The sequence below is a fragment of the Myotis myotis genome, unplaced genomic scaffold (genome assembly GCF_014108235.1).
Source record: "Myotis myotis isolate mMyoMyo1 unplaced genomic scaffold, mMyoMyo1.p scaffold_m19_p_11, whole genome shotgun sequence".
Taxonomy (NCBI): Eukaryota; Metazoa; Chordata; class Mammalia; order Chiroptera; family Vespertilionidae; genus Myotis; species Myotis myotis.
Window position 1 is genome coordinate 17,426,734 of NW_023416315.1, and position 26,154 is coordinate 17,452,887.

The following is a 26,154-nucleotide window of genomic DNA, read 5'->3' on the forward strand; positions in this document are numbered from 1 at the left end:
TGAGATATTTGGATTTACTGGGCTTTATATATGTGGTTTGTAATCACTTTCACAGAAGTTAAATTATATTTAGCCATTCATGTGTAATGCTGTTCAGCAAAACTTCTATTACCCATTTTCTGACTCACTCTGCTTAAGTGACAAATCCAGAAGTCTAATCATTGATATCTTAGGGTGCTAAGTACTGGGTACTAAGTACTAGAAATATTTTGAGTAGTGGAAGAGAAAGTAATGGGTTTTAAAATGCAAAAAACCAAAAGCTAGTCTGTGGAAAACCCAACATTCAAACAGGTTAAAATTTGGAGCAGAAGAGTAGATATCTTTGATGCCTTGCCAATTGAAAATATCTATGAGAAATATATTTAAAAATGCAGAGAATAAAGTTTAAATAATACCATGCATTTTTTCTTTTATGGTGGAAATTGTACAAAATATAATTTACCAGTGTTCCTGTGTTTGTAGAACACCAAACTAAGCAATAATGTAAACATCTATGTAAATTATAATACATATTTTACAAATCCCAACTATCAATATTTTTTGAGGTCTAGTGATATTTTATTTAGAAAAACAGATATCACTGAAGCCACAAGATTTTATTTTTTTCTTTTAAATGCCACACTAATTAGGTGTAAGATAGTCCTGAATAATAAGAGTATTTACACATTGAATACAAAATAAATATAAAATAACTGAAAAATTAGTTATCCAATGATTCATCATGCATTTCCACTGTTCACCTTCTGTTTCATTTTTCTTTGTCTTTTGTAAACCCTTTTCTTTCTTGCTTTTAAATCAACTTTTGGCTCTGGTTTTACCCACTATATTTCTATAGGTTTTTTCTCAGCTGATGTAACAAAAACATCTGCAGTGGAATCATGTGGAAGGATAGTCTTTGGTTCTTTCTTTTTCAGTTTTTGGGCCTCTTTAACTTGCTGTTTCTCCTTGTATTTTGCAGCTTTGATGGATCTTATGCATGTCTTACACTAATGCATGTTTGGTGACTGGTAGTGAGGATTTTCATATAAAGTTGGTCCTCCAAAACTTCCCTGGAAAATCTTTATGAGATTTAAGATGAAACAAAGTCCTATTTCTACAAGAGCAGCATCTTCTATGATCTGAAAGTTCCGAAGCCCTATCCTATTATCCAAAACAGTGAAAGTAAACACGTGGTCCACAAATGGTTGGTTTTTGGGATGGTAGCGTGGTGTACTAAAGATCTGAATTAAGAGTTCTTTTAACAAAGCATAATGTGGTAATTCATCAAAAGCAGGGTCAAAAGACAAAAGGGGCCGAGAACCTTTCAAACAGTTTCCAGTCATCTTTAGTTCAGGGAAGGTCTGAATATTTGGAACTAGGAATTTAGCAGATGGTCCATGATGTGAATTGGAAAGCCACATATAGAGATCTTGTTTCTTCTTACCTTCAAAATAGATACATTTATTGCAGTCTTTCATTTCACAAGGCTCATTAATCACAAATAACTTATCTTTACGATCCATTTTAGTATCTGCTTTAGAATGAGGCATCAACATTCCTAAGTCTTGCATTAAATGTCTTGTTCTGAAATTTATTCATCTGGAAGAAAAGATGAAGACCTGTTCCTTATTTTTCCACTTGCCCTTGCAAAAGGGGCCTGGGGTGCAATTTCTGTCTTCTTCCTCCGCCTCCTCTGCCTTGTCGTGCTGCTTAGCTGGAAGCTGGTCATCTTTTTCCTTCCTTCTCGGCCCCTTCAATGGGATTGTGGGACTGCCAGGCCTCCATGCAGCTTCCCTCTTGGTCTACCAATATTTTTTAACAACACTGGTAGATAGAATAATTATCTTTCTGTTCACTTGATGGAAAATGATTTCATGAAATCAGTGTCACATGTAGAGGTGATTAAAGAGTATGCAACCACATGCATATAAGCATAACCAATGGACACAGACAACAAGCGGTGAGGGTGAGGGCAGGACTGGGGGTTTGGGGGGCTGTGGGGGGGGGTAAGCACACATTTGTAATACCTTAATCATCAAGGGGGAAAAAAGGATATGCAACCAAGTAATAAATATACTAGAGATATGTCAATATTATTACTTTATCTCCTAGGTTTTTTAATTTTTGTGATATTTGTTACGCCTTAGTTAATTTTTATATGTGACTTCTCTTCTTAGTGTAAATATTTATGCTTCTATCAAATATTATGTTCATAATATTGTTTTCTTCTTATATTAGCTCCACAAAACTTAATCTGCCCTTGAACCAAGGGTGTTTTCTGAATAATTATCTTCTCCAGTAAAGAAGGAGATAAGGAACACTTAACAAGCTTCCGATGATTTACCTTACTTGCCCTTAATAAAACCTTCTTAAACTGGTGCATAAATTGAACCATTTCTGGGAAGATAGTGCCTATTTTGTTGTTAGAAAAATGCCAGCAACCTCCATGATCAATTATACTCTTTCATTCGCAGGAAGTAAGATGCCTTGTGTGAGAGAGAACTGATTACAACTAATGACTATCCTGAAAACAGATCTCCATGACATCATGTAAGTAAATTAGTAAGACAGTTTATTCTAAATATTCTCTTGTATTGAAGCCATTACATAAAAATACACATCAAAGGTAATATTTTCAAGAAAAATTTCATCTAATAAATCATATCTCACTCAGAAGCATATTCATTGTTTGTGTTCAATATTGAGAAGCCTTATCAATGGCTCATAATTGTTACTAACCTTATGATATCTACATTTAGCTATTAGCATAATTGGTTAAATTATATTGATTATTGGTTAAAAAACACCAGATTATTTTAATTTTCTATCCATGTTAATCTAAAACATATTCTTCTATTTCTAAGTCAAACCTTTGGAAAAATATATGTAAGGAACAGTGTTGAAATGCTGCTACATCTGTCCTTCAGACTTTGGGGACATTGCAAAGAATGTGTGTCTACATATAAAGCCCAAACTATAAGTCATTGTTATTTGTCATCCAAGTATGTATGTCCTTTGGTGAATAGATTTGCTTCCACAGAACAGAGTGATATATTTAAAACATGAAACTGATTATCACTCATATACTCAGCTTCTTCATTATCTCCTCATGTCTCTAGAATAGAATTGGAACCCCTTAACACATCTCCAGGCCCTGACTCATTTCTCAGTACTCTGCCATTTCATACTGTACCATGTCATAGTACATTAGTTTTAGGGATGTTTCTTTTGTAAATAATTTGCTTATTCCCCATCTTTTTTAGTAGTTTTCATAATGATTTATCAGTTCTAACCATATTTTTTAATAAATCCTATTTTGTTGAAAATTCATATTGTGACCACGACTGCATGTACTTATTTGCCTGCCACATTGTTGTGCTTCAGTGTTTAGAAAGTAAATAATATGCAAAGTGCATAAAATTTGATAATATTTTGAATAGTCAGTAAATCAATATAAAATTAAATACTAAAATTATTTTCATATGTTCTCAGAAGTTACAGTCCTCAAGTCTTCAAAAGTAATAGGCAAAATACTTAATATAATGACTAAATATCTATATTTAACCACATTTACTTAAAATGCTAGAACTTTTTATTTCTAAAATTTACTTAGATTTTTGAAATATTTTTGTAAGAATAAAAGTATTCACAAGTTTATCATTCAATATCCATCTGGCTTTAATTGTAAAGAACATGTATCATGTCTACATATGATTATTTAGCAATAATATAAATTATATTAATATTGCTAAATTTTCCTCTTTGTCTAGTGCAATAATTGCAAAATTCAACTGGGGGAAAAAATTAAACAAGTTTAGGAACTAAAATTGAACACAAAGGTAATCAAGAAAATGTATATTTAGCAACCACTGGGAAACCATACTTTGTTACACAAGAATCTAATGCATTCATGCTTTCTAAGAGAAAGGATGGATATTCAAGTTAGTTTGTGTTTGTATTTTCCTTTACCTAAGTGCTCTGCTTCTCACATTTGCTCTATATCCTAGTGTAGACTTTTTCTCCAGAGTCAACAAAGGTACTCTCATAAACCCTCATGATGTTTGGATTAAGACACTTCTAATTTTAAAATATGGGGGCAAGAAAAGTGAAAAAATATTCCCCTTGGACTTAAATAGCATTAGTCATGAGAGTAAATGTTAGGGTTACAGAATTGCTCATGTGTTCATTAATACATTTTTGGGGTGGATGCGTTCCTAAAGTTTTAGGCACTGTAAAGTGTAGGTCCTGGGAAGGCCCTCTATACCAGGTGTAAGGATGGTACTAGGAACTAGTGTATGTGTAGTGTGTTAGATTGGGAGCTTGTACTGAGGGTGAGACAGACTTCTTGTTTTCTTTTAACAAAATACCTTTGTTTCCAACTTGAAAAGATGTGTATATTATTAATCTAGGGTTATTTTTATTATGTTAAAAAATCACTTAACAGCCCTGGCTGGTTTGGCTCAGTGGATAGTGTCAGCGTGAGGACCAAAGTGTCCTGGGTTCGATTCCGGTCAGGGGCACCTGCCTGGGTTGCGGGCTCGATCCCCAGTAGGGGGCAAGCAGGAAGCAGCTGATCAATGATTCTTTCTCATCATTGATGTTTCTATCTCTCTCTCTCCCTCTCCCTTCCTCTCTGAAATCAATAAAAATATATTTTAAAAACAAACAAAAACCACTTAACATAAAATTTACCATTTTAATAATTTTTAAGTGTACTACATACAGTACCATAGTATATGCAACAAATCCTAGAACTTTCATTTTTTTTTAGAACTTTCATTTTTAAAAACTGATTTAGATGGACTTTTCTTTGTTGGAAGATATTTGTTTATTGATTTAATCCCCTTACTAATTATTGGTCTTCTCTGATTTTTAAAAAATATATTTTTCATTATTAAGTCTTGGCATATTTCTAGAATTTTATCTCTTTTCTTCTAGATTGTCCATTGTTGGTGTATACTTATTCATAGCAGTCTCATATGACCCTTTTTATTTCCATGGCATCAGTAATGTCTTCTCATTCTTTTCTGATTTCTGTATTTTCAGTCTTACAGGAAATGAAAGTTTGTGTCCCTCCAAAATTCTTATGTTGAAATTCTAATTCCCAATATGAGGATGTTAGGAAGTGGGGCCTTGGGGAAGTAATTAGGTAATGAGAATGGATCCCTTGTGAATGAGAATTGTGTCTTTCTGACAAGAGACACAGACAGCTTGTTTCCTTTCTTGACTCTCTACCATGTGAGAATACAAAAAAGAAAATGGCCATCTGCAAAGTGGAAAGTGGGCCCTCGTCAGACAAAGCACCTGCTCACTCCTTCGTTTTGGAATTCCCAGCCTTCAGACTGTGAGAAATAAATGTTTGTTGTTTAGGCCACTCAGTTCATGGTACTTCTTTGTAGCAGCCTGCATTGACTAAGACTTCGTCTCTTTATTTTTTTCTTCTTATTTGGCTTAGCTAAGAGTTTGTTGATCTTTTTTTTTAAAAAATAGCTCTTACAATAAAGATTCCAGTCAAGATAAGGTTATTTGCATGCCAGAGTGCACGTGATTGGTTCAGTCAATATAGGCCAGGTTGGGCCAGGCTAGCTGAACAAAAGTCCTATAAGTAAGGATATACAGAAGAAGCCACATCAAGACTGGTAGTAGAGGTGGAGACTCGAAAGGGCCTAGCCCCACACCCATGTGTGGAGGTTGAGAATCCAGAGGGATATCTCAGCTGTACAGGTTCCCTTTGAGCAGCAAGCCCAGGCTCACACTGGGCTCTTTAGCCCAGAGCACTAGGAAGAGGAGCCCCCATAACTGGCTGTGAAATTCAGCAGGAACTCTATTTATCCAGGTGAGAGGGAAGGCTGCTGGAAACATAGGAATAATCTTAAAGGGGCTTTGCACAGACTTACACATGGGCACTCACGCTGGGCTTAAGCTAAAGGGCAGTGGTCCAGGAAGCATCACAGACATATAGGGAAAACCTGAGCTCTGTGGCTCATCTCAGTGACATATATAGCAGTATAAGAGGCCAAGCCAGACAATTCAAATTATCTGAACCATGCTTGTTTGCTAAAATTTCATTGGTCAAATTAAGCCATAAGTCTACCCCAACATTAATGGGGTGACAAAATCTACTCTGCCCACACTAGTGAAAGGGGGTATGTGCTGGGGTCCAACACCAGCAGGTCCAGGGGTCCCCAAAGGTGTGGATGGAGTCGGGGAAGAAGGAATGACACGGAGACAGCGTTCAGTTGATCAGCAGCCTAGCCAGGATCTCTAGCCAGGATCTCCAGCCAAGTTCTGGTCTGGATCTCCAGCGAAGTTCTGGTTAGGATCTCCAGCCAGGTTCTGTGTCCATGTTCTCTTGCTAGGTTCTCCAGGTTCTCCAGCCAGGTTCTGTAGCCATGTTCCCTCGCTAGGTTCTCCAGCCAGGTTCAGTCACCAGGTTCTAGTCAGGTTCTCTTGCCAATTTCTGTAGTCAGGTTCAGGCCAGGATCTTTTGCCATGTTCTCTCCAGCGAAGTTCTTCTGTCTCTAGGTTCTGTGTAGGTTCTGTCTTCTAAGTTCTGTCTTGTTACATCTGTATTTATACCAGTTGATTCCAATCCTATCAATCTCTATTCCAAAGGTTAGGGCGTTTCTTATCTCCATTCCAGGGAGTAAAGATTATGTAGCTTAAGCATGATTGTTCATAGTTAAAGTGATTAATTACCCGCCTGGCACTTAGTTAAGAGGTTTTATTCCCTCCCTAACTTCAGGGGAAAATCCCTACCTGGGGAAACAACCTTTCTCAGAGACCTTGGTTAAAACACATAGTGCCAAGAAGGTGAGCAAACATATTAAGAACAGTATGCCATATATGCCAGGTCCCTTGAAACAGCAAGCATGGACCAGCTCCCAGCAGGTATGAAGGCAAGTGACAAAGGCCCTTAATGTAATATAAAAGAAGTAAAGCATTGAGGGCAAATATTCAGTGTACTATTAGGAGAAGAAGCGAGAAAAAGTTATAAAGAGAGAAGACGACAAACATAACTGATGATTTTTTAGTTCACATAACACCTATATGTACCTCTTGTAAATACATATGCCGGATTCTCCCTGGAGCTTTCCTATATGAAGTTAAATAGATTCCTCTTCTTTGAAACCAAAGGGTTACTGAACAAAGGACACATTTAATATTAGCTAAATTGAATAGAATATATGTTAAGTAAAAATTATATTAAATCTTTCCAAAATTTAACTACATATAAAAAGTACAAAACATAAAATGTGTTGATCACAGAGTCTTCTACAATGCTTAAATTTTACTTTTGATGTATTTTCATGATAACTCTGTATCATTTTTCAGTTATTATGGAGTATTTTGTTTAATAAAGCCCTTTAAAAAGGATGTCACTCCTGCCACCTTCGTCCTTACAATACTCTCTGTATGAAGGAGCACTCTACTTTTAAAATATTTTAAAGAAATTTCAACCAATTTTTACTAGCATTATGTTTAAGAAGTTACTGATGAAGAAAAACCATCAAAGTCTTCACTCCATTCACTTTCTTGCTTTAAAAGAGAAGTATGAGGTTCTTACTGAGTGCTGTTTAATAAAAGTGAAGCACAAATACAGAAAGTGACTTTTAAAAAGTTTTAAATTTTCTTATGCCTTCCTGTGAAACTATAAAGGCAAAATTGAGAATATTTGACCTGAGAATACAAGGACTTAAAACTGAAAATTTAAAAATCAATCAGCTTTATGAGGCAACTTCTATAAAATCTAAAATGTGGCTATTTCTAAAATGAAACAGCTTAATATTTTAGTGTTCAATTTTTATTGGTTTTTCTAAACTTCCAAAGCAAAAGCTATAAAGGAGAACATAAGAAACAAAAAGGTGCACAGCACAAAATATTAATGCAGTAATTTCTTGCATTTTTATTATTCCTTCAGTACTCCAAGTACTTTTAAGGCAATATTTAAACCTTATATCACCTTGAGAAGGACTATTGAGTTAGTCATTAAAATGCAATTCTTGGTTATCAACACTATTAGAAATCTTGACTAAAATTCACCCATAATTTTATAAAATTAACCCCATTGAGCACTGTGTATTGTCATAGACTATTTTGCTTAAATATTCTCTGCTTGGGGGTAAAGTAAAAAAAAAAAAGTGGAAAAAATAGAGTACTGCTGCATTTTGTACAAAGCTCTTACATAAACACTGAGTTCCATGAACATATTTAATAATTCAGTAACTGAAATTACAAACTTCTACATGATTTACTTTTATAGATACTACCCAATTTTGTTTAAACAAGAAATTCTTAATTTTTCAGAGGTTGGGAAACTGAGAATTTGATAAAAATTAAAGGATCTTCTTCCAAGAAGAACAAAACTTACGCACTATACACAACCTACTGTATACAATTTATGGGAGGAAAGAACTTCTGAGACCTATCCCGGTATTCTGCAAGCCCTTGAACCCCAGTTCAGTATCTCAGCAAGTTCAGACTAGTCTAATTTCTTCTTTGCCTTCATACTTCTTTTCTTGGTTAAAAAAATATTAGTTTTGGGGGAAGAAAATTAATAGGATATGTTTTCTACAAAGAAAACAACTATAGCATTTATGCTAAGTGAAATAAGCCAGTCAATGAAGGAAAAATACCACATGATATCACTCATTCATGGATAATAGAGACCATTATAAACTTTTGAACAATAATAGATACAGAGGCAGAGCTGCCTCAAACAGATTGTCAAACTGCAGCAGGAAGGCCGGGGAGGGTTGCGGGGCAGGAGGTAGGGGGGTAAGAGATCAACTAAAGGACTTGTATGCATGCATATAAGCATAACCAGTGGACATAAGACATTGGGGGATAGGGGAGGCTAGGGGACTGTCTAGGGTGGGGGGATAAAGTGGACACATATGTAATACCCTTTGTAATACTTTAAGCAATAATAAATAAATAAATAAATAAATAAATAAATAAATTAATTAATTAAAAAAACCAACAACAACTATAATTAGGCTAATTAGCAACTTACAGCTACCTATTGGGAATGTTAGGATAAATATTCAGATCTACTTTATTAATTGAAATAATCTTTAACTCATGATGATAGAAAATTACTTTAACTAAGCTAAATATTTATAACACTGTATAATTTATAAAAGGCTTTCATAGTCAGGGCCTTTCTAAAATCCTTATAATAAAATGGTTAAGTTTGAAAGGTACATATTATTATTAGACCTGTTTTGTAAATTAAGACGGTAAGAATCAAGATTCAAGAGGTTAAATAATTTGTCTAAGGTGATTCAAATAGTATTCTTTAAAGCAGGAACTCAGGTTCTGTTCTCATATATCACACTATAATAAGATAAATTTAAATGAATGCATGAATAATACAATTGTCCCTTGAACTTACTGCACATGCTGTCCTATTTCTTGAAAGGCTCTTACTGGTATATACACACATATATTTCTTTATTCATATGTAGTTATTGGATAGCTATCTCCTCTGTGCCAATGTGCTTTAAATAATGTTTACAATTGAGAGTCCAGTCCCTGCTCAATTGCAACTTATAGTGAATTGTGAGGCATAGCATTCAATTATCTTCTGTGCTTCATTTAAAGCCAACATATCAGAAAAATTAATATATTTGAAAAGCAAACTGAAATCTTGTTTAAGTCATTAAAACTATATAATCATTTCAGATGTGATGATACTTTGACTATGGATCAAAGATAATATATGTAGTTGAAAAATGTTTTCTAAATAGTTTTTCTGTAATGGTGATGAGGTACACTGATTTTTCCACATTTTCTTACTCAAAGTTTATAAGAAGGCTGTCTCAGTGTTTGGTTTATAACTGAGTGAAGTTAATTGACACATTCAAGAACTTGCAAAAATTTGAAAAGTTAATTGTACTAAAGTGCCTGGGATTTGTTCAATATCATAAGATTTCATAATGACTTGTTGGACAAAAAGATTGATGAGGTATTATTGTTCAGGTTTAAAAACTCTTCCATTGAAAATTTGAAATTGCTTAGGGGCTTGCCTAGTATATTTTTTAAGGTGGGGGAGAGAGGCAGCAACTAAGATCATGTAGTAGGTCTATGTTCTATCAGATCTACAACTCAGACCAAATATTTGTGCAGATGAGGCTCATTGATAAAAGCATTCATATCAAGTTCTAACTCAATGAATGTCTTGATAGATGTCTGCTTTGCCAAAAAAAATTTAAAGTTCTAAAGGATAAAATCTAAATTAATTGATGAATATCTCAACATACCAGTTATTCTTGGACATTCAACATATTAATAATCCTGTGTCACCTTCAGTTGACAAAAGTTAAGAATTTTTTCTTAAATTAAAAAGATTTTGAGCCATTGTTATTTACTCTTGTGTGTCTATAAGAATAAAATCTTACAAAAACAAGGAGAAACTAAGATGGCGGCATAGGTAAACACTGGGAAATTGCTGCCTCCCACAACAACTTCAAAAATACAACGAAAAGACAAAACGGACATCATCCAGAACTACAGAAAGGCTGGCTGACTGGAAATTCTACAACTAGAAGGAAAGAAAAGCACACTGAGAGCCAGAGGAGCTGCGGAAGTAAAGTGCAGAGGTCCGGAGGCTCGAGCGCGCTCAGAAAGGGGCTGGTACCTGAGGACGCGGCTGTCTTTTTGAATCGGGAGGGAGTCACAAGCTCCCGACTGCTCTGAACTCCGGTTCCGGGAAGTCTCTGGGGACCCAGGACTCATACGGGGAGAAACTGGACTGTCTGGCAGCAGGCAGAACTCTGAACTTGAGGGCGGCTTTCCCTCAGATGTGCTTGCAGCAATTATCGGGACACTGAGACATGCGGCCCCTTAGGGCAGCGCTGAGGATCCCCCATAGCTGCTTGCTCCGCCCTGTTGATTCCCTGAGACCTCGCCCCACCCAGGCTGAGGCAGAGGCTTTTGCATATGAATGTCCTGGCCCTTTGCAACCTGAAAATTACCTAACAAATTGCAGCTGGGCCAGACAGACCCAGAACTTCCAAGAGAAGGCCCTAGGCCCCACAGCAGCTTGCATTGCTTCACAGCTGGGCCTCATCAGGGCACCTCCAAACTCCAAAAAAGGAAGGGGAATCTGCAGTTCTCTCCGTAGCTCCTGCCGGGTAACCTCAGGCCGAGGCTAAATTAGCACCTCCTTAGATCCAAGAGCCAGTGTACCCAGTGGTCAGAGGGGGACCATCCGGATTACAATTCCTCAGATCCATAAGGGACACACTCAGGGCGCAGACTCAGTGAGCAACAAAGCCCCACTGAAGCAAGTCTTGCCCCAGAAGGGTGTTTTCAGCACAGAAGTTCTCCCACCACAGACACAGCTGATTCTCACAGCCAATTGGCCTGGAGGTCAATTCATCCCAGTGATCCTACAACAATCAAGGCATAACTACAACAAGACTGTGCACAAAGCCCACAAGGGGGTGCACTAAGAGTGTCCACCTCAGGTAACTGGGGAGGCTGAGCCACTGGGCCCTACAGGACACCTAGCACACAAAACCACTCTACCAACACAGGGAAGCATAAAAAATGTGGAGACAAAGAAACAGGTCACAAATGACAGAAATGGAGGAAAGCAAACGACTGGATATAGAGTTTAAAACCACGTTTATAAGGTTTTTCAAGAATTTTATGGAAACCACCGATAAATTTAGTGAGACCCTGGAGGATATGAAAAAAGACCAACTAGAAATTAAGCATACACTGACTGAAATAAAGAATAATATACAAAGATCCAACAGCAGACAAGAGGATCCCAAGAATCAAGTCAAAGATTTGAAATACGAAGAAACAAAAAATACCCAACCGAAAAAGAAAAAAGAAAAAAGATTCCAAAAATATGAAGATAGTGTAAGGAGCCTCTGGGACAACTTCAAGCGTACCAACATCAGAATTATAGGGGTGCCAGAAGGAGAGAGAGGGCAAGATATTGAAAACCTATTTGAAGAAATAATGACAGAAAACTTCCCCTACCTGGTGAAAGAAATAGACTTACAAGTCCAGGAAGCACAGAGAACCCCAAAGAAAAGGAACCCAAAGAGGACCACACCAAGACACATCATAATTAAAGTGCCAAGAGCAAAAGGCAAAGAGAGAATCTTAAAAGCAGCAAGAGAAAGACAGTCAGTTACCTACAAGGGAGTGCTCATATGACTGTCAGCTGATTTCTCAACAGAAACCATGCAGGCCAGAAGAGAGTGGCAAGAAATATTCAAAGTGATGAATAGCAAGAACCTACAACCAAGATTACTTTATCCAGCAAAGCTATCATTCAGAATAGAAGGTCAGATAAAGAGCTTCACAGATAAGAAAAAGCTAAAGGAGTTCATCACCACCAAACCAGCATTATATGAAATGCTGAAAGGTATTCTTTAAGAAGAGGAAGAAGAAAAAGGAACTCTTACCATTTGCCACAGCATGGATGGAACTGGAGAGCGGATAAATACCACATGATCTCACTCATTTGTGGAATATAATGAACAACATAAACTGATGAACAAGGACTGATCCAGAGACAGAGAGGCATTGATTGGACTGTCGGGTCTTGGAGGGAAGGTAGGGGAGTGTGGGGGTAAGGGGGAAAGATCAGCCAAAGGACTTATATGCAAGCATATAGGCCTAACCAATGGACACGGACAATGGGGGGGGGGGTGAGGGCATGAGCGGGGGGTGGGGGGGTAGGGGGTAACGTGGGGATAAAGACACATATGTAATATCTTAATCAATAAAAAAACATATTAAAAAAAAATCTTACAAAACCAGTTCATGGTAAAAAAAAAAAAAGTATATGCTCTTCACAATCAAATTAAAATTCTATGAGCCTAGAGTTAAGAAATTTTCTTAGCCTATTTTAAATGCCTTAACCAGCTGAAATTTTTTAAGTACTCTCCAATTTATCTTTTTGAAATATGGGTTTGCCGTATAATGAGAATTCTGTATTTCTTTCTTTTTTAAAAATATATTTTTATTGATTTAAGAGAGAAAGGGAGAGGGAGAAAGAGAGAGAAATATCAATGATGACAGAGTATCATTGATTGGCTGCCTCCTGTATGCCTCTCCCTGGGGATTGAGCCCACAACCCAGACGTATGCCCTGACAGGAAACTGAACCATGACATCCTGGTTCATAGGTCTACATTCAACTACTGAGCCATGCCAGTTGGGCTGTATTTCTTTCTTAAATAGAAAACACGACGTTCTTGGTTTAGTTGTTTTCCAAAGAAGTAGATCTTTTTATGTGTAGTAAAGAAACAGACAGTGGCAAATTTATTTCAGACATACCAGATGAAAAATCTGTTTCTATAGCAAAACAGGCTTCCTTTGACTTTACCAAGATATATTCTTCAAGTAATAAGGTATTTTATGGGAATAAAACCTAAGTGTCTCTATCACAGGTTTCTCTTTGATATATTATCCCAAGAAAACCACTTATCTCCACAGCTGTTCAAAGTCTGTCATCTCCCCCCCATTTACCTGAGACTATGGGGGTCATGGTAGTCTATCAAGGTTTCTCCATGTGCTTACACTGGCTCATCTTTTCTTTCCTTCCTCATACTGCTAGAGTCTGGTTTCTTCCACAGTGTTCCTAAAGGTAATTAAACCCATGCCCACTTTATTTTGCAAGGAACCACTACAAAGTATTTGTTACTAGATTTTTACAGGTCAAGGTTAGAGATTTATAGAACAAAATATCAAAGTGATGTGTAAGCAATAGACAGACGTGAATAGAGTAAGAACGACAGGCCAGTGTTTACTTCCTCACTCATCATAAGTCCTAATTTTGGTTTATTATGTTTGCTTGTTTTCTCTGATCTTTTTATTGTATATTTCTCCACTTGCCCAATCTCCAGCTCAGTCAAAAAGCAGATCAAAAGCATTCTCTCTCTCTCTCTCTCTCTCTCTCTCTCTCTCTCTCTCTCTCTCTCTCTCTCCCACGTTCACACCTTTCTTTCCTCTAAGGCATGCACCTCCTAAACTCTAAGGGTCTTCAGAAGGCTTGCAACCAGGGGCGCAAAGAGCAGTGGCAGCTCTCCCAGGATAGGCCTTGGAACCTGTCTCAAAGGCCCCTTTTCTCTGACTGTCCCATGAGCGAAGGCAGCCCTGCCTAGGCTCTCTCATTGTTTCTTCTACCTTGAGCCCTTCCTTGTTTCACTCTCCTCAGATTTAATAAATGTATTCTCAAAATCACCTGGACTCATATTGTGAAATCCTTCCTGCATTTCCACAAAGAAAAAAAAGCAGCAGGTCACATAAGATTCTTGGCACATGTCTTATGGGGACACTAGGGATATTTCATACATCTCTCAGGGATATCTCATAAATCTCTCATGGGAGCAACAATTGAGTTTGATTGGGTGCCTGTCTGTATGCCACTTGCCAAACGAAGTTCATGGGTCACAGCTACACTGTTTTGCTAAGTGTCTTCCCATGGGTGGAGAGCGTTCATTTCAGACCTTGATTTCATTTTGTGACCTTGATTCTTTCCTCTCCAAATCATCTGTATGGAGCTTTTGTGCCCCAGTTACTTTAGGCAGGGATCGAAGAACTGGCAGTACTTACCTATTTCTGAATTTAATGCCAAATAGATCTGAGGCTTTGTGCCTACTTTGTAATTTCTAATGTATAGTGGTATATTCTTTTTCTTGTTTTTGAGCATAGATATGTATCTTTAATTTCCAAATATTTTCTATTGGTAACATTTGGGACGAAGAGGTACATTTGAAAGTGTGAACTTAAGACCATTTTTCTTGAGAAATCTATTATTTTTTTGATATTTTTTGTTTCTAATTTTTTTGGTTTTCCATTTGAAACTATTTTTAATTTCTTGTGCTTAACATTTTTAGAATACCAATTTTCTGAAACAAATTACTTAGAGATAAAAATATCACTATTCACTTTTTAAAAATATTTTAAATATCTATCTAAATAGCTAGATTTTTATGCCTACTGAGGCAGCTTATATTTCCTATCTACTTCAGTTATGTTGTCTATTATTGTTTTGATTGAAGTATTGTAAGAGACCCTCACAGATATCTAGTTGGAAAGAGTGGAAAGATTTTATTAGTTTTTTCAAATAATGCTAATATTATTTTTTATACTATTACTACCAAGCAAAACTCAAATGGTAGTTTCTTAAAAGTTGTTTGCTATATATAATTTGATAGAACATCAACAAATTTTTCATACTTTATTAAATTAAAATACTTGGCCTGACATTTCGAGTGGATCTTTTTCTCATCTGATTTTTAACACTATTCATTGATGGTTGGAGTCCATTTTCCTGTTTATATTTTCTTTTTTTTGTGGTGTGTGGATTATGCTAATATGCCTATGTCCATTGGTTATGCTAATACGCATGCATACAAGTCCTTTGGTTGTTTCTAACCCCCCCTCCCCCGCCCTACCATCTGTCTCTGGATATATATATGAACCTGGAAAAGCTTTTTAGTTTGAGAGGCCTCTGGTAATTGACTACTTAGTGCTATCTCTAAGTTTTATGTAAGATGAAAAAAGAAAAAGGTAATTAAAATATTCTATCTGGGCTAGAGTCAGTGGGTTACAAAAACAGAAAGAAATTTAGATTTAAAAAGCCCAAGTGATGAATGAAGAATTGTTCCTGAAAAGTGTACCTACTGTATCTTATCTATTAGTAACTGGAAAAAAGGAATTCAATGTAGGTAAAATATCCCTACCTGAGGTTCAATCACCTACAGATAATAATAATAATGATGATGCATTCAAAAATATTATTTGGAGCTCTAACCAGTTTGGCTCAGTGGATAGAGCCCTAACCAGTTTGGCTCAGCCTGCGGACTCAAGGATCCCAGTTTTGATTCCGGTCAAGGGCATGTACCTTGGTTGAGGGCACATCCCCAGTAGGGAGTGTATAGGAGGCAGCTGATAGATGTTTCTCTCTCATCGATGTTTCTAACTCTCTATCCCTCTCCCTTCCTCTCTGTAAAAAATCAATAAAATATATTTAAAAACTAAAACTAAAAATCATCATTCTCCCCTTTAAAAAAAAAAGATCCCCCTCCTTTAAAAAAATATTATTTGGAAAATGTAGACTAATAATTAGAATATCTTATAGTGAAATACACAGTTATATCATAAAAGCAAAGCAAAAAGCTTCCTAGGTGCCACTGGCTAAGAATTAAAGATAACTGCCTTTTCAAACAATACTGCTTTTCTTTTTGCCAATGTGTTAACATTTGCAAGTCATAAATACACTTAAGCCTAAAAATCACAAAATAAACCAGAATATACCGAAGCAATGTCTTTATCTTCAGAAAGACTTGTGTATTGTGTAGCAATTGAGATAAAGTTATGCTCTTTACAAAGGTTTCTGCCATGTTCTAACATAATGATTTTATAAGTCACAAAAATCTTTTAAGAATATGATCAGTCCAGCTGGCATGGCTCAGTGGTTGAGTGTTGACCTATGAAATAGGAGGTCATGGTTTGATTCTGGTTAGGGCATATGCCAGGGTTGTGGACTCGATCCCCAGTTTAGGGCATGCAAGACTTGGCAGCCAATCTAACGATCCTCTCTCATCATTGATGTTTCTATCTCTCCCTCTCCTTACCTCTCTGAAATCAATAAAAATATAATTTTTAAAAATGATAAAAAAAGAATATGATAAAATCCATTTTCTCTCAAAATTACCTTAAAGTATTATTTGTAAAAACAAACAAACTGATAAATATTGTCTTCCTGAATCTCAAACACCAGATAAAAAGATAGGATCCAGCCTAAAAATTACTGTGTTAAGGAGAAAGGTACTATATCAAGGAGAATATTAGAAAAACAATCTTACCTGCTATATTAGATCAACCATAGACTCCTTTTAAATGAAGACCACCACTATTTTAGAGCACAAAAAGAATGGCAATACAAGATCTTGAAATGACTTTAGAATTACTCAAATTCAGGATTTTTAAATGTTTACTGAGTTTCTATAAATCTGAAATGCATCCATTCATTACCTCTGTTGAGAAATGTGATTTATTAACATTTTCTGGCTTTAGGAGGGAACAAAATTTATTGTAATAGCAACTAACTAGACCCTAGGTGAATATATTGTTAGCCATCTTTCAGGTCACTTATGGCAACACATCAGAATGATATATCCTATGTTGTAGTTAAAAAGAATATTCCACGTTAGGACCATGGAAGAGGTGGAAGGAAATCAAACGACATGCATTAAGTCAGAATCAAGTGAGTGGAAAATGGGGCACAAGATTAGGGAAAAAATTAACCCTAGTATTTTATTGAACTAATGAATAATGATTAATTACAGCAGAATGCAAAAAAAAAAAAAATGATGGAAGGATTCCTTGGATAGTGGCTTCATCCTGTTAAATGATTAACTGAAGTGTGTTAAGTTTTAAGACTTTAATTGAGCAAAAAATAGTTTAATCATGTAGTTCCAAATAGGAAGTAGTTAGGAGTGCTCCACTGACTAGAGCACAGGGAGAGACTTTTATTTTAAAAAATAATAATAATAAAAGCAGAAGAAACGCAAGGAAATTGTTGATTGGCTCTAGCTTAAGGCCAAGTTGGCTGTTTAAGATTGGTAGTCCTTGGGTTTTGATGTTGTAACCTTGAGGCATTTACAAGCTTAGATTTGGGCTTGCTTACATAGATTGCCATGGTATTAGAGCCACCACAGTCCAATGGCCTCCTTGTTTAACTAACTTAATAATACTAGCTAAAAAATTGCCATATAAGAACTAAACTTAGCTTTTTAAAACAGTTTTAGATTTACAGAAAAATCTAGCAAATACTACCGCTTCCCTGTTATTTATACTTTGCTTTAGTGTGGTATATGTTGCAATTAATGAACCGAAACTGACACACATTATTTTTAACCAAAGCCCACAGTTTAAATTAAGGCTCACTCTCTGTATTGTAAAGTTCTATTGATTTTGACAAATATGTCATTGATATCTTACAGTATCACAGAGAATACTTCCTGAATTTCAAATGTTCATCCCTCTTCTTTCCTCTGTGATCCCCACCCCAAACCTTGAAAAACCCTAATCTTTTACCATCTCCATCGTTTTGCCTTTTCTAGTCTGTCTTTTAATTGAAACTATCCTGGTTCCTTTCACTTATAAATATGCATTTAAGTTTATTTCATGTCTTTTCATAACTTGATAGCTCATTTACTTTTAGCACTGAAATTGTGGTATGGATATGCTACAATTTAGCCATTCAGCTACTGAAGAATATCTTGTTTACCTATAGTTTTTGGCAATTATGAATAAAGCTGCAACTAACATTCACATTCAGGTTCAATGTTTTCAACTAAATTTGGTAAATACCGATGAAGGAGATTGCTGGGTCATATGATAAGACTATATTTAGTTTCATACAAAACTGATACACTGTCCCCTAAAGTGGTTGTTAGCCATTTTGCATCCCTAACAATAATGAATAAGAGTTACTATTGCTCCACATCTGATATTTGGTGTTGTCAGTGTTTTAGATTCTCACCAATCTAATAGATGTGTAGTAACACCTGATTGCTGTTTTAACTTGCATTTCCCTAGTGATGTGCAATGCCGAACACTTTTCATAAACTTGCCATCTGTTTATCTTCTTTTCTGAAGTGTCTGTTTAGATCTTTGTCCATTTTTAATGGGATTGTTTATTTTCTTATGGAGTTTTAAAAGTTATTTGTGTATTTTAGATACAAATATATGCCACTAATGTATTTTTTCAAGTATTTTTTCCTAGCGTAAGGGTTATATTTAATTCTTAGTGCCTTCAGCAGGCAGGAAGTTTATTTTAATAAAGGCGAACTAATCAATTTTCCTTTTAAGGATTATGGTTTTGGTTTAGTATCTACATACACTGGGACAAATGCAATACTATATAGATTTTCTCCTATGGTATCTTCTGGAAGTTTTATGGTTTTGCATTTTACACTTAAGTCAATGATTCATTTTCAGTTAATTTTTGTGGAAGGATTAAATCTGTGTCTTGATGAACTTTCTTCTTAATTTTGCATTTCAACATCTAATGTTCCGGCAACAAATGTTTCAACATTTATTGAAAAAACTACCTTTTATCCATTCAGTTACCATTCCCTCTTTGTCAAGATCAGTTGACTCCGTTTGAGTGGGTCTATTTCCAGGCTTTTAATTGTTTCATTGATGTCGCTGTCTACTCTTTCACAAATACTACACTGTCTTGATTACTGTCGCTTTACAGTAAATCTTTTAGTCAGTATCAGTCTTCTGACTATGGTCTTCTTTAGTATTGTATTAGCTACTCTATATCTTTTGCATTCTCATATACACTTTAGAATCAGTTTGTTGATATCTACAAAATAGCCTGCTGTTATTTTATTTGGGGTTGCTTTGAATTTATAGATACATTTGGGAAAAATTGGTATCTTAGCAATATTGTCTTCTTATTCCTGATCAAGGAGTACCTATTATTTAGACCTTTGATTTCTTTCATAGGAATTTTCTAGCTTTCCTCAGACAGATAGTGTGCATAGTTTACTACATTTGTTCTTCTCTTTTTATGGTGTTAATTTTAAATTTGAAATTAAAAACACAATACCTAGTAAGCTGATCTCAGCTACAGTTTTCTGTGACTCATGCCTTACAAATGTCAGGGTGGTGATTTGCCTTGTGACCTCAGTTCTCTGTTCATATGGTACTTCTCTTTATTCTGAGTAGTATTCCATTGTCCACTCACCTACTGCTTCCAAATCTTGGCTATTATAAATAACACTGCAGTAAACACAAAGGTGCAAATATATTCTTTCGAATTAGTGCTTGGTGTTTTTCTGGATAAATTCCCAGAAGTGGAATTGCTGGGTCATAAAGCAGTTCCATTTTTCATTTTTTGAGGTAAATCCATACTGCTTTCCACAGTGGCGGCACCAATCTGCATTCTAATCAACAGTGCACAAGGGTTCACTTTTATCCACAACCTCACCAGCACTTTTTTTGTTGTTTTATTATATAATAAACCATCCTTTTCATTCTCTGTGACTTTTTTCTTTTCCTTTAAAACTGTGAAGTTTCATCATCTTGAAATCAGAGAAACACAAAATTGCAAAATAACATAAATGAATAAGATGGGATTTAACGTATGAGAAGTATGCATGAAAACATTAAAAATTTACAAAAAATTCACAGAGTGAGCCTTTTTTCAATACTGGTAGCTTAAATTTCTAAAATTGTAAGTAAAGATTGTATGCATATCATACTAAGCAATATCCACTGCATTGAGGAACAGACGATAAGAACAGCAGCCATCCAGAAAATAGAATAGTTGCACATGAACTGTCTGGCTCTCAGACAGTCGTTACCCTATTGAGTGAATTCAGACTTCCTGGAAACATGATAAATAATAATTCAGAGAGCAAGGAGTCAGTGGGGGTCTTATTTCATCAGAGAAAATCTGGTCAGGTGACTGTTCAGGAGTTAGCTGTCCAGCCTCTATTACTAAATTAAACATGGCTGGATTAGTCTAGAGATGGGGGTTGCCTCAGTGGCAAGGTTATTAACACAAAGTCTCTGCATGCTCAAATTAGTTAGACAGAACTTAGCATTGTCATTTTCACACATTCCCATAACTGTAGGACACCACCCTGGTAGTCAGGGACCTGAGACTTGGGTCCTGTTTGGGGGCATCTTGTGTTGTAAAGGGTTTCTTCTCCTCTCCTCTCTCTCTTCTCTCTCTTCTCTTCTCTTCTCTTCTCTTCTCTTCTCTTCTCTTCTCTTCTCTCTTCTCTTCTCTTCTCTTCTCTTCTCTTCTCTTCTCTCTCTCTTCTCTTCTCTTCTCCTTTCCTCCCTCCCCTCCCCTCCCCTCCCCTCCCCTCCCCTCCCCTCCCCTCCCCTCCCCTCCCCTCCCTCCTCTGGAGTCCACCAGACTAGCTTGTGTCTGCGCACACACATTACACTCACTCTCTCACACACAAGGACTTAAAATTTAATAAAAACCACATGGGCTTGTCTGTCGTTTGGGATCCAAAGTGCAGCACTGATAGGGCTCCACCAGTAGCTCTAAATGTCTGTTCTCAAAATAAATGCAAGCACCAAGGAAAAGAAAACAGTTCTCCACATTCCTGCCCTATATCCCAGAAGCAAAAGTCAATTACGTCCAAATGCCATGAAGGTTTGTGGTTTGGATTGTTGCTGACATTGGAGAGGGGCACTGTTTCAGAATTCTAGAAGGGTTTTGTTGGTGGAAGCTTTGGTAAGAGAAAAGACACAATTAACATGAATTTCTTCCTCTTAAGTGGCATACAATAATTGATTTTTGCATAATGAAATATGATTTCACAGTTTGCCAACCACCTATTTTTCTTTTTCTTTTTCTATCTAAAGCTTGGTTCTAGAAGTACTCAAGAATTATACGTTGTGAAGTTACATAAGGCAACAGAAAAAAATAATTTGCAAAATTAAATGATTCATATTACTCTCAAATTTATATTATCTATAGATCTAGATAAACATGGATGAAGGGTATAACAATTGTTCACATCACTTTAAGAGAGCACAAGGCGAATTTTTAGATGAAGGCTTAATTTTTCTGTAATCCTATATAATAAAGAGCTAATATGCTAATTAGACCAAATAGCAGAACGACTGTTCAGATGATCGTCCGGACAAAGCTGAGGCTGCGTGGGCTGAGCCCCTTGCAGGAATTTCATGCATCCGGCCTCTACTAGTTTGATAATTATAGTTTATCACACATGCAATTCTTTTACAATGTTTGAGTATGATAGGTAAAATGTATTGTTAATTTCTGAATCTAAGTTTACTTTAAGGAATTTAGAGACTCATTCCAATTCAGTGACAGTTTCAGCAAAGCAGACTGCAAATTTATATAAATATACACTATATAAGCCTGGGTTTGATAATGTACTACAGTTTTGCAACTTCCACCATTGTAGGAACCAAGTGAAGAATACATCGCTTAGCCCTTAATTTAGTGTAATTTCTAGGATGCAATTTTTTAAAAATGAAGACTTTAGTGACTTAAGATTCTTAATTTCATTTTTGCCAGCCACTTCCAAACCTTTGAGTGGCACAGCAGTATAACAGGCTAGAGAAATGCCAGAAGTCCATCCGTGTTTCCATAATGCCGATGGATACATACTCCCTGCAGCACCTAACCTGTTCAACTACACAGACACCTCTGTTTTCCTTACCCACCATCCTGAACCTGAGTTTGCTCTTTCAACACTTATATGACTCAAAATTATAGGAAATATCAGTTAACATAAATTGCAACAAAGAGCATCTCTCTTTGTCTTGAAAATTTGGTAGACCAAATCAGGAAGAGACATGCTTTCTTGTGGGAATTTGCTAAAATTGGTACAGGCCCAAATACTCAATTTTTATTATTTCCCTTAAAGTTACCGTCTGAGTCAGTATGTGGTCTATAGCAAGCTATAGTTATACTGAATGTTTTCTTCCTATAACCTGAAGCAAACCTTCCCACCCAGAAATTGTGAGTGCTTTGCCTCTCAGGTTTGTATCTTTTTTACACTTAGCAGAGTCAATATTTTGGGGGCCACCCCAATTTCAACAACACATTTTGTGTTAGTTAAAATCCTGATTGGCTGCAAATAAAGACAGGTGTGACAACTATGAGATTTTTCTATCCCACTCAATAAGAAACCTACAGTAGCTATTCAAAGACAATGTCTTCTATTTCTTCCAATTGCACATCTGGTACATGTGTCTTTTTTTCTGGTCATAAGATGACCCTGTTTTCTCAGAAATTATACCTCCATTTCAGGTAGAAGAAGAAAGGCAAACAACTAAAGGCAAACAGGCTGATTGAGTCTGTTCGTTTAAAAAACTTTTCTGGAATCCCTACTGAGTGACTTCTGCTGACACTTCCTGTGCAGAACTAGTTATCATGTTACATCCACTTTTAAGATAGCCAGGAAAAGGAACTATTTCACATTTTTAACCTGTTTATATGAGAAGAAAAGGGGAAATTTGGTTGTGAATGGCCTTTTGTGTAGCTAACTTAATAGTGTTTACCTTATTTTTCTTTATTGGATCCAGAATTCAAAGCTATATTTATCCTAAAATTATGCTAAATTGTTTACATTAGCAATTGGAATTATATTTTTTAATAAAACTTTTTCTGTTTCATTTAGAATATTTAATGCTAGTCTTTCAAATTTTCTTTTTTTAAATTTCTTTATTGATTAAGGTATTACATATGTGTCCTTACTCCCCCAACCCCCCCACTCATGCCCTCACCCCCCTATTGTCTGTGTCCATTGGTTAGGCTTATGTGCATGCATACTAGTCCTTTGGTTGATCTTTCCCCCTTACATCCACCCTCCCCTACCTTCCCTCTGAGGTTTAACGGTCCGATCGATGCTTCTCTGTCTCTGGATATGTTTCTGTTCATCAGTTTATGTTGTTCATTATATTCCATAAATGAGTGAGATCATGTGATATTTATCTTTCTCTGACTGGCTTATTTCACTTAGCATAATGCTCTCCAGTTCCATCCATGCTGTTTCAAATGGTAAAAACTCCTTCTTTTTTACTGCAGCGAATAACACCACAATTTTACACCAGTTTCAACGTAATGAATGTTCTTTTGTTCAGAAATATTTATTAATAAAAGTGACTAACATCTTAATGGAGATAACAAGGCTCTCATATTCAGAGTTTTGGGGAGAAAAAAAATTTTACTCTACCCTTCTTGATTCTTTCGCTTGTCTAATAATTGACGTGGGACAGATTAACAGGAGAAAATCAAATTTAATTTTGTGCACATGGCAACCACACATACCTAAGAGAGTAAGAGACACCACACACATGAAAAATTCAAAGACAAAAAAGTAAATTGAGGTATATATGAAAATCCTGAGCTAAGGAAGAAGGTAAGTGTCTGGGGCTTCAGGGGAGAAGAGGATAACTTACATGACAATAAGAAGAGCGGATATTCAGTAATTAGATGTTTACCCTACATGCGATAGTTCATAAAAAGTTATTTCTGTAATAAACTTATTATGGGCAAGGTCCTCAATTTAAAAACTTTAAAGTATAGAGAAAAGTTTCTCTTGAGGCTGCAGGGTCTTGATTGCCTCCAGCTCACAATAATCCACTTGCCAAAATAGCACACTGTGGCCAGGTCTATCTGAACCCCTCCAGAGCACAATGTAAGTCTCGATATAAGTGAGACTTACTGAGTTTTACCATAAAGAACAAAGGAAATGGCATTAGAAGATCCATCTTTTGTCCAGATACCGTAAGCTCTTCGAGCATCAGATTCTCCATTTCTAAAGCAAGATTATAATATCTATTTCCCAGAAAGTTTGTGAGATTTAATTAATGTCTGTGGAATCAGTTTGTGAAGCCTGAAGCACTATGTATCACAGCCAATAGTTTGAATTAACCCCAAACTAAAGAGAAGTCACTTTTTGCCAAATAGTTATATACATTATGGACTAACACACACACACACACACACACACACACACACACACACACACACACACCTTTAGATATCATGTCCATGTGAAATTTTTCTTCCCACTTTATTTGAAAAGAAAGCCCAATTTTTTGCAATTTTTACTGCCATTCTCTGAATTCATAATTTTCTGCTTTCTTAGGATCATTAACTGAAGGCAGTTAATTTGAAAAAGTTTGCACCTTTCAGGTTAATGTGTGTACAATGGTGCACTCTGGAGGGCTTCTGTTTCTCTGTCAAGTGTCCTTACCAAAGCACGCAAATATCCCCTTGTGATGGACTACCCTTAAAGAAAATAACAGGAATGATCGAAAAGCAACTCAGGTGACTCATATCACTAAAAACTAAAACTAAAATAAAGTAAAAAGAAAAAGAAACCCACCACAGCTTAGAACAAAACAATGACTCTGTTGTGTTATCTAAAAAACTGACAATATTATCAACTTTGCAAAATGTGTTTTCATTTCTTTTATTTCAGTTCTGTGAGAACATATGAATCTTGAGGATACCGGCATTAAAAAGCACACACTTTTAAAATAACCTGAAGAGATAAAGGAAAATGAAAACAGCTCAGTTAGATTTATGTAGGATATAAAGGTAATAGAATAGATTTGATCTCCTTCTAAGCAATAAGTAGAGATCTTAACAAATTTAACTTCCAAATTCAGAAATTTAAAAAATATGTATTATTATTTTTGTGTAAGAATCATATTTATAATCTGCAGATCTTACATTTTTTCTTGATTTATTAGCACTCTGAATTTGGGGGATAATTTAATAAAGTGTTGATGAATTAAGGAATTAAGGATATGCCATTCTGAAATATGCTGCTTTAGTGTATTGGTTATTTTGAGCTGAGGGTACTTAAAAAAACAGCAAATGCAAAGAGAGACTTTCTCTGAACTCCCCTCATTTACCTGAAGACCAATTCTCCAAAAGGAAATCAGTTATCGTAAGTCCTTTCCCCAGGAGTTTCATCAATAGGGTAGATTGAGTTTTATCACAGGAGAGGAGACTAGAAGTTGACACCACATCCAGACCAACTTTGTAACAAACTATTTTATCAACCATCTGTTCTTCTAAGAGCCCATTCATCTTTCCTAAAAATCATTTACCTTTCCCTAACTGACCTACATCTCCCCTTCCCTTCCTCTATTGAGACGACACATAATTTTTCAAACATTACTTCTTTCGGAGGGTATTTACTTTTTTTTCCTGTAATGCCCCTGTGCATGCATTATTAAAATTTAATAAATTTGTTTACATTTTCTCCTGTTGATCTCTGTTGTCAATTTATTTCAAGGAAGCGGCTATAGAACCTATAAAACTCTCCTTCCTACACACATGTATAAAACCAAATGATTTTTGCAAGTGTTTTTGTCTCTCAAAAATGAGTTTTTATTGGTTATTCCATTATAATTGAAATAATTATACTGCAGTTTCTCTTTGGTTACTATTGGTAACATCTATTGAATTTGCTATGAACTTACATTTGTAGAAGTATAATGCTTGTTTGCTGGCCTATTAGGCAATAGTAATCTATAAACACCAAGTGACAAGGAGGGACCGAGTTTAAAGAGTCTCCATTTGTCTTATGTTGTGACTCAGTCTGTTGTTTGCTACCAAAAACATCTAATGGAAATGGTACTACTTTCATTTTATGACTGCTCTTAT

At 35.9% G+C, this 26,154-nt stretch overlaps 1 pseudogene; it reads right to left on the bottom strand.

Annotated features, from left to right (window-relative positions):
* Positions 1–595: 595 nt before the first annotated feature.
* On the bottom strand, positions 596–25,575 carry LOC118666564 (annotated as a pseudogene).
* Positions 25,576–26,154: the final 579 nt, after the last annotated feature.